This window comes from Simochromis diagramma, unplaced genomic scaffold (assembly GCF_900408965.1).
Source record: "Simochromis diagramma unplaced genomic scaffold, fSimDia1.1 OVJJ01000510.1, whole genome shotgun sequence".
NCBI classification, from domain to species: Eukaryota; Metazoa; Chordata; class Actinopteri; order Cichliformes; family Cichlidae; genus Simochromis; species Simochromis diagramma.
In genome coordinates this window covers 4,043,737-4,058,369 of record NW_024387326.1, presented here as the reverse complement: position 1 = coordinate 4,058,369, position 14,633 = coordinate 4,043,737, and the positions used below count along the sequence as shown (strand labels likewise).

Here is a 14,633-nt window from a genome sequence, read left to right as displayed (position 1 = left end):
TAGTTTTCAGTTTAATAAGTGCATTATTAAGCAATTCAAGCTATGTAGCAAGCAATAGTACTATCCAAAAACCTCAAACCACCCTTTATTTTTTAAATAGTTTCATATTTTCTGGGTAAAATGGCTGCAGTAATTTATGCACAAACATAAGTGTAAATGGAGTATATAGGGCAAAAACAGTGTTTCAACAATTCTAACAAGCTTGAAAGTCAGTATTTGATGTGACCACCTCAGTCTTCAGGAATAGTTCTCCACATTTCTTCAAAGCTCTTCTTTGAAAAGTTGAGAAGTAGGCCAAAATAACAAAAATTATCATTGTCCAAAAATGTATGAACCAAACTGCATGCCTACATCATCATAAGCTTAAGGTCAAGGGTGAGAAAAGGCAAGTCTTTTCCCTTCGTATGTGTCAAATTAGATTTGCACTAAAGCCACAGGCAACTCCCTTTTAAGTAGAAAGGCGTAGTGGTGGTCCCAAATAAATGGGAATCCTACAAAGGTCTAACTAACAGTGATAAAGACTATCACAAAAGGCCAGCTGTGACTTTAAAATGTTTTTGTCACATGAATCCTTCAGGTGCACAGTAGCTGATGGGGATGTCCCCTCTGAGCTCCCCCTCCCATACTGCCTCCATCCTTGCAGCCGAATTGTTTGTATAGCTGTATCCAACGCTCCAAAGCGAGCTGACCATTTGTCTTTCAGAAAGTGTGGACTCCCAGCCAATGGACCCCATTCACTCGCGCACACACAAGCATAATAGGGCCATTAAAAATTCACAAGCATCTCTTCAGTCTAGGAGACGAGGACTGAGTGGATGCTTTATACTAGAAAGAGAGAGGGGGGCTGTGAGTTGACAGGGTTGTACTTCAAGATGCCTTAAAGATGTCTCATCGAGTGTGTCATGGATGGAGACATTCTGCTTTGAAATTACCTGAGCAGGAGAGGAGAGATGGTGGGATGATATCGTGGTGCAGAAACAGAAACAAAGGTACTGTTGGCTGGGTGTGTGCTGAGTGGTGCAGGTATGACACTTGATGCTGTTTGGCTCCATATGGCATGGCTAAGCGTGAGTGAGTGTGTGGGGTGCAGGTGTCCATGAGCTAGAGTTGTGTCCTTGTTCATTAGCTGTTTAAAGCAATGAGCTGAGAGAGCACATTTAGTGTGTGAGAGTTAAAGACAGCAGGAAGAAGTAGCTTGTAATTCCTGGATATAAATAACTTTTTTCACAGCTTGGTGAATAACCGTTAGAAACACTTGACTGGGTTACCTATGAGTCACCAACGCATCTATAGCTCCACAACTGCTGCACCTTGTGGTTAACTGAAACCAAAAGTGCATCTTACCTTTGAGATAAGACAATGATAACATGAGGGCCAGGGTCATGACCTGCTGAGACAGTGTGGCTGTTTTTCACACTAAAAGTCTTTCCTGTCTCTCTACTGCAGCTATCATAGTCTGTAATTTTTTTCTGTTCTTATATTTTTTTTTTCTGTTTTTAGTTTAGACTGAGGTTGTTTGTTTTAGTTTAGTATTTACTCTTTGGAAACGTTTAGCTTTATTGTGATTTATATTAGTGTCAGAGACAGTTTTTAACCATGGTATGCAAAGTCAGCCCACCAGGGGGCAGCACAAGCGAGGGAAGGAAAAAAAGGTGTGACTTTCACTATAAATACTATTAACCATTAATCTGGAAAAATAATCCCACATTATTTAACTGTACAGTAATAATAATATTATTAGACTAAACCTGCTCTCTGGAATTGTATTTTTTTTTAGATAATAAAATTTAATTACGTTATATAATCTGCATTTATTTATTTATTTATTCCTAATTCATTTTATTATAATAGTCATTCACACTTTCAGTTTTTGGTTTAGTTTTAATATAATAATGGGGTATTGAGTTTCGTGACCCCTGAAAGCATTATGACAATGTCAAAACTGCCAAAACAGAGAAGAAGACAAAAAGAAAAGAAGAGGAGGAAAAAGATAACAGAGACAGAGGTACAATGAAGTTAATGTGATGAAAATATTTGTCTGTTGTTTTAGCTATCGAGCAGAGTGTAGCGTTAACATGCTAATTTGCTAGTTTTGAATAGCAGTATCCTTTAGCCTAGCATGGCTTGCTAATCAATAAATAGCTTGTTTTAAGATAAGCTAAAGTACTGCAGCATTTTATAATAAATATGTACAGTACAGATATCAAAGACAAAGCTATTCAGTGTCTTGTGTGTTTGTAAATGGACAGTGGAAGTTACTGTGATTTATCTAAAATCTTGCCATGGCAAAGTGTTTAGAGGCAGGACTGATGGTAGGTGAGGTATTTGTCAGGGAAAGGATTTAAGAAGTCCATAACACCTTTTAACAGGGACAAAGGCTTCTCTCACAATTTCCTTGTCCCAGTTTTCATAAACAAATGCACCAAAGGATCTTCAGGTACCTTGTGTTGATGAATTGTATATTTTTATTTTAGTTAAATTGTAAGTACAAAGTCAAATTTGTTTTTTTTTAATATAGTCTAGTTTAGATTTTTTTTTAAATTTAGTTTAATATATTTACACTTTCAGTTTTTGGTTTAGTTTTAGTTGACTATAATAATCTGTAATATATTTGTAACTCCCTAAATGAGGTAGACTATGTTTATTTACACAGATAACAGTTTTTCACAAATTTATTTAAAGAAGGGTACAGTGAGGTTTTTGGACAGTGACCTTTTATTGCAATTTTGCCTCTCAACACCATTATAGTGGATTTGAAGTCCAACATTTAAGATATACCAACTTTCAACTTTAATTCAAAGGATTTAGCAAAAGTGTTGCATTGTCTATTTAGGAATTGCAACTATTTTTAAATATTCCTCCATTTTCAGAAGCTGGAAATAAATTGAAGTAGCCACCTTCAGTTGCTGCCTGTTTGTGGGTTGTTCTGCATTCAGTTTTGTATTTGGTAATTGAAAAGCACGCTCTGTTGGGTTGATATCGGGTGACTGACTTGGTCTTTGAAGAATATCTAATTTCTTTTCCTTGTCTTTGAGAGACTCTTGGGTTGCTTTTGTAGTTTGCTTTGGGTCCAGCTGCACTGTGAAGAGGAGTCGGTTTAGCAGCGTTTGGCTGAATCTGAGCAGATAAAATAATAATAATATAACTCTGTACACTTGACAGTCCTCCTGGTACTTACATCAGCAGTCACATTACTCAAAAAAACAAACCCAAACTGACTTGATTCAGTTAGCATTCACACCATAATATTGCCTCCACCATGACTTAAAGACATTGTATTATGGTTTGGATCAGGAGCTGTTTGTGTCATCTTCCATACTCTCTTCCCAGTGTTCTGGTACACGTGGTTTCATTTGTCTAAACATGTTTTTTTCAGAACTGGGCAGGTGATGTGGATTGTAGACTTTGACAATGACTTGGTTAGATGCTGTGAAATTGTGTTTCCTGACATGAAAATAACTCTGTGATTGTGCACTTTAGCTGTCTTATCTGGTCCTTCAGGCCATCATTATTGATTTGGCCACTCCTAAACCTTCTTCTATCTATCTATCTCTAATAGGTTTATTTTCTTCTATTTCAACCCACTGATGGCTCTTTCATTTGCATTGATCTCTGGGCCTCATTGAAAAATTCCAGTGAAGAGCTGCTAAATGCAAGCTCAAGACTTGGAATAAACTTTAAATGTCTTTAACCGTCCACAGGTCTCGTCTGTCCATGAAGCTGCACGTTAGTCGATGGTTTAAATTATTTTGAGCCTTCATGAATGTTAATCCAACGATAATGTTATCCCCTTTGAATTAAAGCTGAAAGTCTACACTCCAGTCACATCACGATTGCTTGATTTAAAATCCATTGCGGTGGTGTGCAGGGGCAAAAGTACAGAAACGTGTCACTTTACAAAAAACCTACATACCTGACTGTATGGGCTGAGAAAACTTCATTAAAAATAGTAAGCAGACATGCAAGTCTCACGAGACTCTAAGTTGAATAGTAGTTAGTGGGAACCAAGCTTTGCTTTTTTTAATGAATATTTTTTTAGGGTGCCTTGAAAAATAATTACAGACAAAACCACACTGTGAATAATCACATTTGACAAAAAGTGTAAAATTACAAACGTACAAAACAACATACAGAACTCAAGCGTTGATCTGAGAGCCTGGATCACGTTGTCTCTCCTGCCCTCTTGTGCTTCATTTTGCTCACTACATGAAGTTGCATACTTGAGTTAAGAGTCCAGTTATCACTGTGTTTACTGCAGTGAAAAGTTAAGAAACAGAAGATGACTAAATGTCACCTACAAAGAAATCTAAATGTTTAAAAGTTGCCAAATGAGAGCAACAGTTGAATTTATCTGACAGTATAAAAAAAAAAAAGGACATTGTGAAAGGGTCTATATTGTTTTAGCCAATTGGTTCAACCATAAGAGATCGAACCAAGTGCCGAATGTGCAAATTAACTTTTTAGAAGTTGGACATTTCTGTATTTTGATCCTTCATTGACCTTAAGAAATATTCCAATGATTTGAGATATTGAATTTCTTATTTTCATGAGATATATGCCATTTTCTTCCACTTGGAGCCTGTCCCATGTTTCTGCCACAGCATAACCATGAAAAAAAGGATTGAGACTTTTCATGGATACAGAATATGTAAGTTCACCTTTTTTGAAATACTTTTTAAAATGAAAAAATATTCTAGCTGTGAAAGATTAAGAAGAATATGATTACAAAATACAAATGTCTCATTGCTTTTGATGTTTTTATCCTTAGTTAAAGAAACATTTGTGCAGTTTCATGTCTCTATAGACAGCAAGACATATTTAACTACTCATATTACCACTACTTCAGTTGTCACAAAATGTTTGCTCAGCTGCTACAAGAATAGAGTTTTACCTTTTGCACTAAGTTATATAAAACACTCTGCAGTAATATCTGTGGATGTTAGTTTCTATAGACATTGTTTGTATTGATCATGTGTACTTTTGTAAGGTAAAGAATGGCAGACTGCTAACAGACATTTGCCTTTGTGTGACTTATATGCCTTTTAAGGCCAGTAATAAGTGGTCCAGTTGTTTCTCTGTCTAAAGCATCAGTGACATCCATAAAGAAGCAGGCCCGGTACAGAGAAACGAATCCAGCATTGTATTCTCTCTTCTCCCATGCAAGCCCAGTTTCTGTTTTGTTAAAAGCACAGATTGAATCATTAACAGTTAAACACACTTAGTAATTTCCCTCGCAAATTCGATTCCTATTGGCCCGCTTTAAATGTTATTTTAATTTGAAATGCTCACAAAGTCATGAAATATTTCAACAAAACCTAAAAAGTAACCAAGTGAATGCAGTTTTCACATAACTGTCGTGTTTCCTGTTTAAAAAAACATTTAAGTAAAGAAGAAAATGGAGAGCAGGAACTGTTGTGTTAGAATTATAGCCATTGGCCACTTTATTAGGTACATCTGTGAATCAGATGGTGCAAATATCTAGTCAGTTTAAGATGACCTGCTGAACTTCAAAGCAAGAATCCAAACGTGGAAGGAAGCAATGCAATGTTGATATTTTGTCCCAAAAATATAATTTTCCTGTAAAAACAGAGTTAATAGAGTTCGTCATTTTATCATTAGTATCGTTACTTCTGCAGATATCATCTGATGTGAAAGATATTCTCAGGTCTGTGAGGCTTTGTTGTGATGCTATTGTTATCATAGGCATCCTATCGCGCTCTATTATTCTGGCATCTGCAGAATGTATCGATATATATAAATATATATATATATATATATATATATATATATATATATCTATATATATATATATATATATTATATATATATAATATATATATATATATATATATATGATCAGAGCTACAATCTTGTGATTTATGTCTGTGTGTGTGTTTGAAAGAGAGAGACAACTTCTGAAAAGGCACCCCAACAGAGAAACGCACACACACACGTCTCACAGCTACAGTGGGGCAAAAAAGTATTTAGTCAGCCACCAATTGTGCAAGTTCCCCCACTTAAAATGATGACAGAGGTCAGTAATTTGCACCAGAGGTACACTTCAACTGTGAGAGACAGAATGGGAAAAAAAAAATCCATGAATTCACATGGTAGGATTTGTAAAGAATTTATTCGTAAATTAGGGTGGAAAATAAGTATTTGGTCACCTCAAACAAGGAAAATCTCTGGCTCTCACAGACCTGTAACGTCCCCTGTAAGAAGCTTTTCTGTCCCCCACTCGTTACCTGTATGAATGGCACCTGTTTGAACTCATCATCTGTATAAAAGACACCTGTCCACAGCCTCAAACAGTCAGACTCCAAACGCCGCCATGGCCAAGACCAAAGAGCTTTCGAAGGACACCAGGAAAAGTATTGTAGACCTGCACCAGACTGGGAAGAGTGAATCTACAATAGGCAAGCAGCTTGGTGTGAAAAAATCAACTGTGGGAGCAATCATCAGAAAATGGAAGACATACAAGACCACTGATAATCTCCCTCGATCTGGGGCTCCACGCAAGATCTCATCCCGTGGGGTCAAAATGATCATGAGAACGGTGAGCAAAGATCCCAGAACCACACGGGGGGACCTGGTGAATGACCTTCAGAGAGCTGGGACCAAAGTAACAAAGGTCACCATCAGTAACACACTACAACGGCAGGGAATCAAATCTCGCAGTGCCAGACGTGTTCCGCTGCTGAAGCCAGTGCATGTCCAGGCCCGTCTGAAGTTTTCCAGAGAGCACATGGATGATACAGCAGAGGATTGGGAGAATGTCATGTGGTCAGATGAAACCAAAGTAGAACTTTTTGGTATAAACTCAACTCGTCGTGTTTGGAGGACAAAGAATACTGAGTTGCATCCCAAGAACACCATACCTACTGTGAAGCATGGGGGTGGAAACATCATGCTATGGGGCTGTTTTTCTGCCAAGGGGACAGGACGACTGATCCGTATTAAGGACAGAATGAATGGGGCCATGTATCGTGAGATTTTGAGCCAAAACCTCCTTCCATCAGTGAGAACTTTGAAGATGAAACGAGGCTGGGTCTTCCAACATGACAATGATCCAAAACACACCGCCCTGGCAACAAAGGAGTGGCTCCGTAAGAAGCATTTGAAAGTCCTGGAGTGGCCTAGCCAGTCTCCAGACCTCAACCCCATAGAAAATCTGTGGCGGGAGTTGAAAGTCCGTGTTGCTCGGCGACAGCCCCAAAACATCACTGCTCTCGAGAAGATCTGCATGGAGGAATGGGCCAAAATACCAGCTTACTGTGTGTGCAAAACCTGGTAAAGACCTATAAGTAAACGTTTGACCTCCGTTATTGCAACAAAGGTTATGTTACAACGTATTGAGTTGTATTTTTGTTATTGACAAAACTTATTTTACACCCTGATTTACGAATAAATTCTTTACAAATCCTACCATGTGGATTTCATGGATTTTTTTCACATTCTGTCTCTCACAGTTGAAGTGTACCTCTGGTGCAAATTACTGACCTCTGTCATCATTTTAGGTGGGGGAACTTGCACAATCGGTGGCTGACTAAATACTTTTTTGCCCCACTGTATTGTCACCGCACAGGATTTATAACAAATAACTCTCTGGGCTCTGACGTTGAGACACGCTTTGGCAATGATGATAGCGTGATATGTGTGTGTGAGTGTGGTAAGGAGAGGATGCTTGTGTGCCAGTCCTGCCATTAATACACAAAGGATCCACCCGGTTGTTTGCTTAAACACTTTATTGGGACAGGAAGCGGGGTAATGCTGCACGTAGACATTTGTAAGTGCAGCGTGTTTACCGAGAAACCCAATCGCTGCGCTAATGATGCGTGGGACAGCAAAAAAAAAAAGCATATGTCTGAATCACCACTGTTCTCTCTCTGCTCCCTGTTGTGCCTTTGTTCTGTAGATGTACAGGTGGATACTGAAACATCAGAAGTTATGTTTACCATTCGATCTGCTCATTTCATTTCAGAGAAGCGAGGTGAACTTTGTGTGTCTGTGCGTGTGTGTGGCCACTATATAAATGTCCAGAAGAGGAGTCGGTCCATGCACAGAGGAGTCGGCGAGTTTAGTGGTTTTATTAGACGGTGGGTGGGTTGGTTCATAAATTGATGGATTTTCGTAGCAAACAGATGATCTGAATATCAGTCACAGTCACTCAGATTAACAGATGAGGTAAGCTACTTAAAAGCCAGGGGCTTATTGTGCTTTTATAACTAAAGAAGGGCCATCAACTTCACTGTCATGAGATGTTTTATCCACTCGTGCTGTTGCTTTCTGTGGAAAAAGAAAAATGGAGATCGGTGAAATAGCAGATGCCATTTAAGGCTTTAAAACTGTGTTTTTAAATTTGGCACAAATCGCTGTATAGTGAATTATTTTTAGCTGCTGTGTTCCAACTAACAAATATTTGCACTTGTATATCTTTAGTCGGTTAAACTTTTACAACTTTGTGGAAAACTTGTTAAAGAGAAGTCCCAGTGAGGAACCTAACAGTTGTTAAAAAAGATGTTATTTTCACAGTTACAGTTTTAAAGTAAAATTTGTAGCACAAAGTGTCAGATCTCTTTGTGACAGTACTGGAGGAGTTACAATACTGTAACAGTGGCTCGTGTTGATTTAGCACTGTGAGTTTGTGTTTGTGTGTCCTCATGCAAATCTGGATCTGCTGATGCCTTCTGTAGGAGGAACTAAAGATCTTTTTAGTTTTTTTTAAACAAGTTTTTAACTGTCTTTCGGCTCCTCAATAGACAAATTTCAGTAGAACAATAGTGTTGCAATGACGAAATTAAAACCATTAAAGGGAATCAAGGGCACCTACGTCAGTGTTGCTGTTTGAATGAGCTGATGGGTCATTGCAAGTATCTTTATAAGGAATGTTTTTGAAAATAAGGTCGGAGAGCGCACAGGCATTCTGCTTCGTGTGGTCTGATGACAAAATGGTATATATAAGAACCAGTCTATTCATTCATGTCTTCTGTAATGGACATGTGGTTTTGGTCTATATATTTTGACTTATTTGAGCTACCATACTGATCCTGATGTACTAAATAGAGGACATCCTGAGCTTTCCACTGACATCTCATGTGTTTGGGTGGCCTCTTTTAGCTCCAAAGAGGCAGGAAATCAAAAAGTTCAATGGGAAGATCCTTTTTCCTTGGATCTTAGGAGGCTATAATTGGTCAATTTTCCATTGTCATGGATAATCGCCCACATAATATAATTATTATCTGAAAAGAAAGCATGCTCACGCTCAATTCTTTTAAAGATAACATTATAAATGATTTAAAAAAAAACTCACATCAAAGCAGAATATTCTCAGCCTGCGTAACCTTTATCAGTTTTTGACATGCAAAGGTTCACTTTAGTTGTTTGCAAGGATAAAGTTGGACCCTGTTATTGAGAAACTAATGACTTCTCTTGATTCTGGTCATAGGGATCAATCACAAGTACAGAATTACATCTTATATTTAATATAAGCCTCACACACTGAGGCCTCATATGAAAGTCCCAGTTTTGGAATACAGCTATTGGGTTTAGCCAACAGCCCTGGGCCCTGCCTCTGCACCACAATGTTTGTGATTGTTTCATTCTCTGTAGAATGTAGAAATATAAAACATAGTTGGCTGGTTTTACACTGAAGACCTAGGATTGGCCCAAACTTTAATTCTAGACTTCTAGGCTTATTGAACATGAGGTTTGGGGGTTATAATTAGTATGTGCAATCTTCAAAACTACATCCGTGCATGTACTGCAGGAAGTTTGTCAGTATTACTTCATCAAAAATATTTACAAAGCTGTGAAGTATTCTCTCTTTTCTCGAGGTCTGTTCTTTTTGTGAAAATTCTGACTAATTTTCTAAATGTTTGTGTAAAGTCTGAACTTGTACATATTTTATTATGCATTTATTTTCTTTACCACTTTGTGGTAAAAGCTCAGTTTTTTACAGAGCGATAGGCAGGGTACATAAGTGAATAGCCAGAACATTTACATCCAGTAACATTAAACAAGTCAAAGTGTGTGTCTTATCTTTAGTGAGTCTGTTCAAGCAGTCAAACCAACCAAGAAATGATGTCTGATCCTCTGAGACAAGTCTTCAGTGAGTTACTAGCTGCTGGCATTTCCTGCATTGTCAAGTCTGACAGCGCAGGTTAAGACCTGAATGGGGCTTAAAGGCTTACAGGAAACCTGAATCCAGCCTCCTCATCCTCCTGTCTTTCCTTCAGTCTGAAGGACACTCTCCCTCCTTAACTCTGTGTTTCTTTCTGTCAGTCATTTTCCTCTTTATGTTTTACACCCATGTTTCATAAGCAAATATGTCACTGTGGAGTATTATTCTGTCACTTTGACTGTATAGCAGGTTGTGTGATCATCTCCAGCATTGTGTTTGTTTAAAGGTCAATTGTAGATCCATTACTTTGGTCTGTTTATATTATATTTATGGCTTGTGAGCAAAACTAATGATGTCATCTAAACTTTGTGTTTAGTGCTGCTATGTAGTAAATGTTAACATGCTAACACGCTAAGCCAAGATGCTAAGATAATTAACATTGTTATTGTGAAAATGACATGATGTGCATCAAGGTTCAGGGTTCACATGTCTTGGTCTCTGGGCCTATCAGTGTGCATGTTCTCCTCCATGTGCTCAGGTAGTGATGCTAAATATGCCATAGTTGTGAGTGCAAGGTAAATAAAGCTCTTAAGTGCTTAGATTAAAGTGCTGTATGAATGTGACTGATAATATGAATGGCCATCGGGGAAGTATTTATCAACAGGAAAAGTTTATTCAAATACATTTAAAAGTCCAAAAACGTATACCCTTCTTCACTGTTTCCAGTGCTGTCCAGTTGGTTGAAACCCCTGAGGTGTAGATGCATGTAGCAATTAACTAATGCAATCATAATAAACACTGCTGCTTTTCCTGCAAATAAATTGCCCCTATAACACTAGTGTGTGTGTGTGTGTGTGTGTGTGTGTGTGTGTGTGTGTGTGTGTGTGTGTGTGTGTGTGTGTGCACGTGCCCCCACTCACTGAATGAGCTTGTTGGCTATGCTCTGCTCAGGTGATCTCCTTTATTAGTCTTGTATCAGTGAGTGGGTTCGCTGAAAGCCTGTTGTCAGTGGTTGGCACACGGATGAAAAGACTTGGTCGTCATCTCTCGTTCACTCTCTATCTTCCCTTCCTGCCGCTCCTCGTTTTCACTTCTTCTCAATAACAGTTTTCTCTGAGGGACACCTATCACCACATAGTAATCCATAGTTTATTTGGAGTAATCCGCAGTTTACACACTATTACAGATTCTGTCTTTTACATGCCTTCTACCTCCCCTCTTTTTCCACCTCAGTCATTTCTGTCACTTGTGCTCTGTTCATTGCACATTCACTCAGTCAGCAGGCCACATCAGTCAGACAGCAGATGCATATCACACATATCAAATAGAGCATTTTGTGTGTCTTGTTACCTCGCCTGGTGACCAACAGTGTTCACATGGAAGGAACTTTTGAACTTTCCTCTGGGCCCGTTCTCTGTCCTGTCTTCACCCTCTTACCTCTTACCAGTTAGATGATACCGACAACTGCTGTTGTTATTGCTGCACAGGCTGCAGACAGTTTAGAGTGTGCTATGGCCACTGCCTTCGAGGAAATGTGATACCCATTTCTTCTTGGATGTACTCTCAGGTCAAGACTATTAGTCATTCCAATTCAGTGGTTAGAAAAGTTAGAGGTCAACCTGTTAACTGTGGTTGGCATTAATAACCACAATCCTTATTTTGTTCATTGTAACTTTCCTTGTAGATGAATGGTTGTAAATGCCAGTATTAAACCATTACTTTCCATCTGCTGTATGATGTCTGGATGTTAACCCCTGACAGCAGTATGTATAATATATTGGTTGGGCAGCGGGCCTGGGTGGGGTTGACCCTTTGTGATATATTTAGAGGAGCCCTTGCTGAATGTTTTATCCATGCTACGTAGAAAGAACACAGGGCAGTCATTAAACATTCATATCTGCCACTGAGATGACCTCCTGGAATATCAGCCCATCATCAATGAATCCACAACAGACACTTCTGTAATTCTCTCAGTCTTTTGCACTTCCCATTGCGCATCTACTGACAGCCCATACATGTATGTATGTGTTTGTGTTTTTACCAGTCTAAATATGCCAACATGCCACAATAATGAGGGGAAAAATAATAAAAAGGTTTCTGTTCTCATAGCAGCCATCATTAATATTTAGAAAGATGCATAATAGCCAGTTTATGGTCACGAAGCAGACTGAGTTTTTAAAAGATCTGGGCAATATCAATAAGAAGCAAAGCGACTTGATTTTCTTAAATCTTTCCTAAATCCTTACTTGCTTTTTTTAGTTGACATTTTAGATCCCTGAATGGTGTCTTTTTCCATAAAATGTATTGTGCATATGCACAGTAGGAACCTAATAGAAGGCATCACTCTCAGCTGTGGTCCATGCTGCTTCTTGTGTGTGTGTTTGTGTGCGTGTATGTGTGTGGTTAGGCTATTTGAAGCTTTGCCTCTCAGACACAGTTTAGCAACAGCTCAGCCAGCTTGCATTATTCATACAGAAGTGAGGCAGCAGATAGTGTTACCCCAAGCCAGTATAGCTGGGACATTATGGTTCCCCTTTGCAATTGTAACTGGGGAGACTCATATTCTGATGCACAGGCACGCACAGACATACAATATATTTATATATTTCTATATATGCTCCTATGTCATGCAACTGGATTGAGATGCGGAAGAGGCCTCGTGTTGAGGTGAACTGGGCTGTGGAAGTTTCAGTAACCAGAGAGAGATGGAGAAGGTTGCAGGAGGTCACAAAGGCAAGCTGACGCGGTTGTGGGTGGATACAACCGCAAACGCAACACTTGTGCACACTCATTCTGAGACAAAGAAGAGGACATCCCTTGACACGGAGACTCACTCTGACGCACTTGCATCGGCTCTCCTTGTTGGGGGGAGCATTGCGCTAAAGTTGGTGCGGTGGCCAAGATGAGGATTCACTGCTGGACTCACAGGACGAACTGACAATGGGAGACACACAAAGGACTACACAGAGTCTGTCAGTGGGATAGCAGGGTCTTTTATCTGTCGTGTGAACCTGGGAAATTACTTACAAACCCATACAGACCATCGGGACCAGGAACTTGCCTTGCCATGATGGATTATTTTCTTATTTTAGATGTTAAGTGGAAAAACTCAGTAAGTGGGTAAAACTTGGAAACAATCAGCACGATTTTTTTTCCATATGTGATATTTGAAAATCAGTAAGCATCTGCAGTTTGGGGTTTTTTTGGTTTTTTGGGGGGTTTTTTTTTTTGCAATACTCCTGGAAAGGAGGTTTGTTTCTCTTTTTGTGCTTAGAAAACAGCTCTTTTGCCGAGGATTGAGGACGTATTGTAATGCGAGCGAGCACTGATGGCTGAGATTCCGACTCTGTTACTAGATCGTCTTTTGAAGGACTGTGGTTTGTGTTTATCTTGGTGTGCATTATAGAACAACTGACTCGAGACAGAGTATCCTGCAGTGTGTGTTTGTGGTGTCACACTGACAGATCGGATGGAGGAAAAAGGAGAGAAGACATGAAAGCAACTGGGGATGAGAGGATGTCGCTTCTGTTTAAACTGCTCTTCTCAATGCTGCATATCAACATTTACATTAATGCTGCCCTGTCCAGCGTGCGTTTGGGAACTTCCTGACCTTCTTTGAAATGATTTGACTCAGAATTCATCATGCCACCCAAAAAAGGTGACCCAAAATCAGCTGCCAAGAAAGGCAAGTCAGAGGAACCAAAAAAGGGAGGGAAGGATGATAAAAAAGGAGGAAAAGATGACAAGAAAGGGGGGAAGAAAGTGGTGGAGCCCCCAGCTAAGGGGAAAGGAAAGGATGATGGAAAGAAGGGAAAAGGAAAGAAACCTGTCAGTGAGTCGGAGGAGGGGTCGGAGGAAGAAGAAGAGGAGATGAAGACTGAGGAAGAAGAAAGTGGTGACAGTGAGGAAGAAGTAGTGACCAAGAAGCCAGATAAAGGGAAAGGGAAAGCAGCTCTTAAAGGTGCATCCAAGGCCATGGCTGTAAAGGGTTTTAAGCCTCCTTCTAAACAGCCTCCTCCATCAGATGATGAGAGTGATGATGGAAAGCCACAAATCAAAAAAGGAATGGGTGCAGTAAACCTGAAAAAGATGAGTGATGTACACATTAAAGGAGCGTCTAAGGCCATGATGGGATTTGCTGCAGAGGGGCAGAAGAAGACCTTAGGAGCAGCAAAAGTACAGAAGACACCCGATGTGAAATCTCACCTGAAAGGAGCTTCCAAAGCCATAACAGGCCTTACAGGAAAGGCATCCCCTTTCAGTTTTCCCTCTAAACAACAGCAGCCAGAGAAGGCAAAACCAAAGAGAAACCTTAAAAGCACATCCCGTCTCTTCCTACGACTCTCCAAAAAAAAGAAACCAGCTGCTGGTAGTAAACCACTTCTAGGCACCAGCAAGCTTTTTGCTGGTTTTGGGGCAAAGTCTGCTGACAAAAAGCCAGGCTTGTCTGGCTTCAGCTTGCTTAATAAAAAAGACAACAATGCAAAAGAAACCACACCACCTAAAAAGACAA

The 14,633-nt window shown here is 39.4% G+C and overlaps 1 protein-coding gene across 1 annotated transcript in view; it reads left to right on the top strand.

The window, feature by feature from the left end:
• The first annotated feature begins 7,931 nt into the window (after positions 1-7,931).
• myo15aa (myosin XVAa) overlaps positions 7,932-14,633 on the top strand; it is a 53,851-nt gene continuing 47,149 nt past the window's right edge. The window contains exon 1 of the mRNA XM_040006110.1: positions 7,932-8,184. The gene's annotated coding sequence lies outside the window, so the exon portion shown is untranslated. The remainder of the gene's footprint in view (positions 8,185-14,633) is intronic.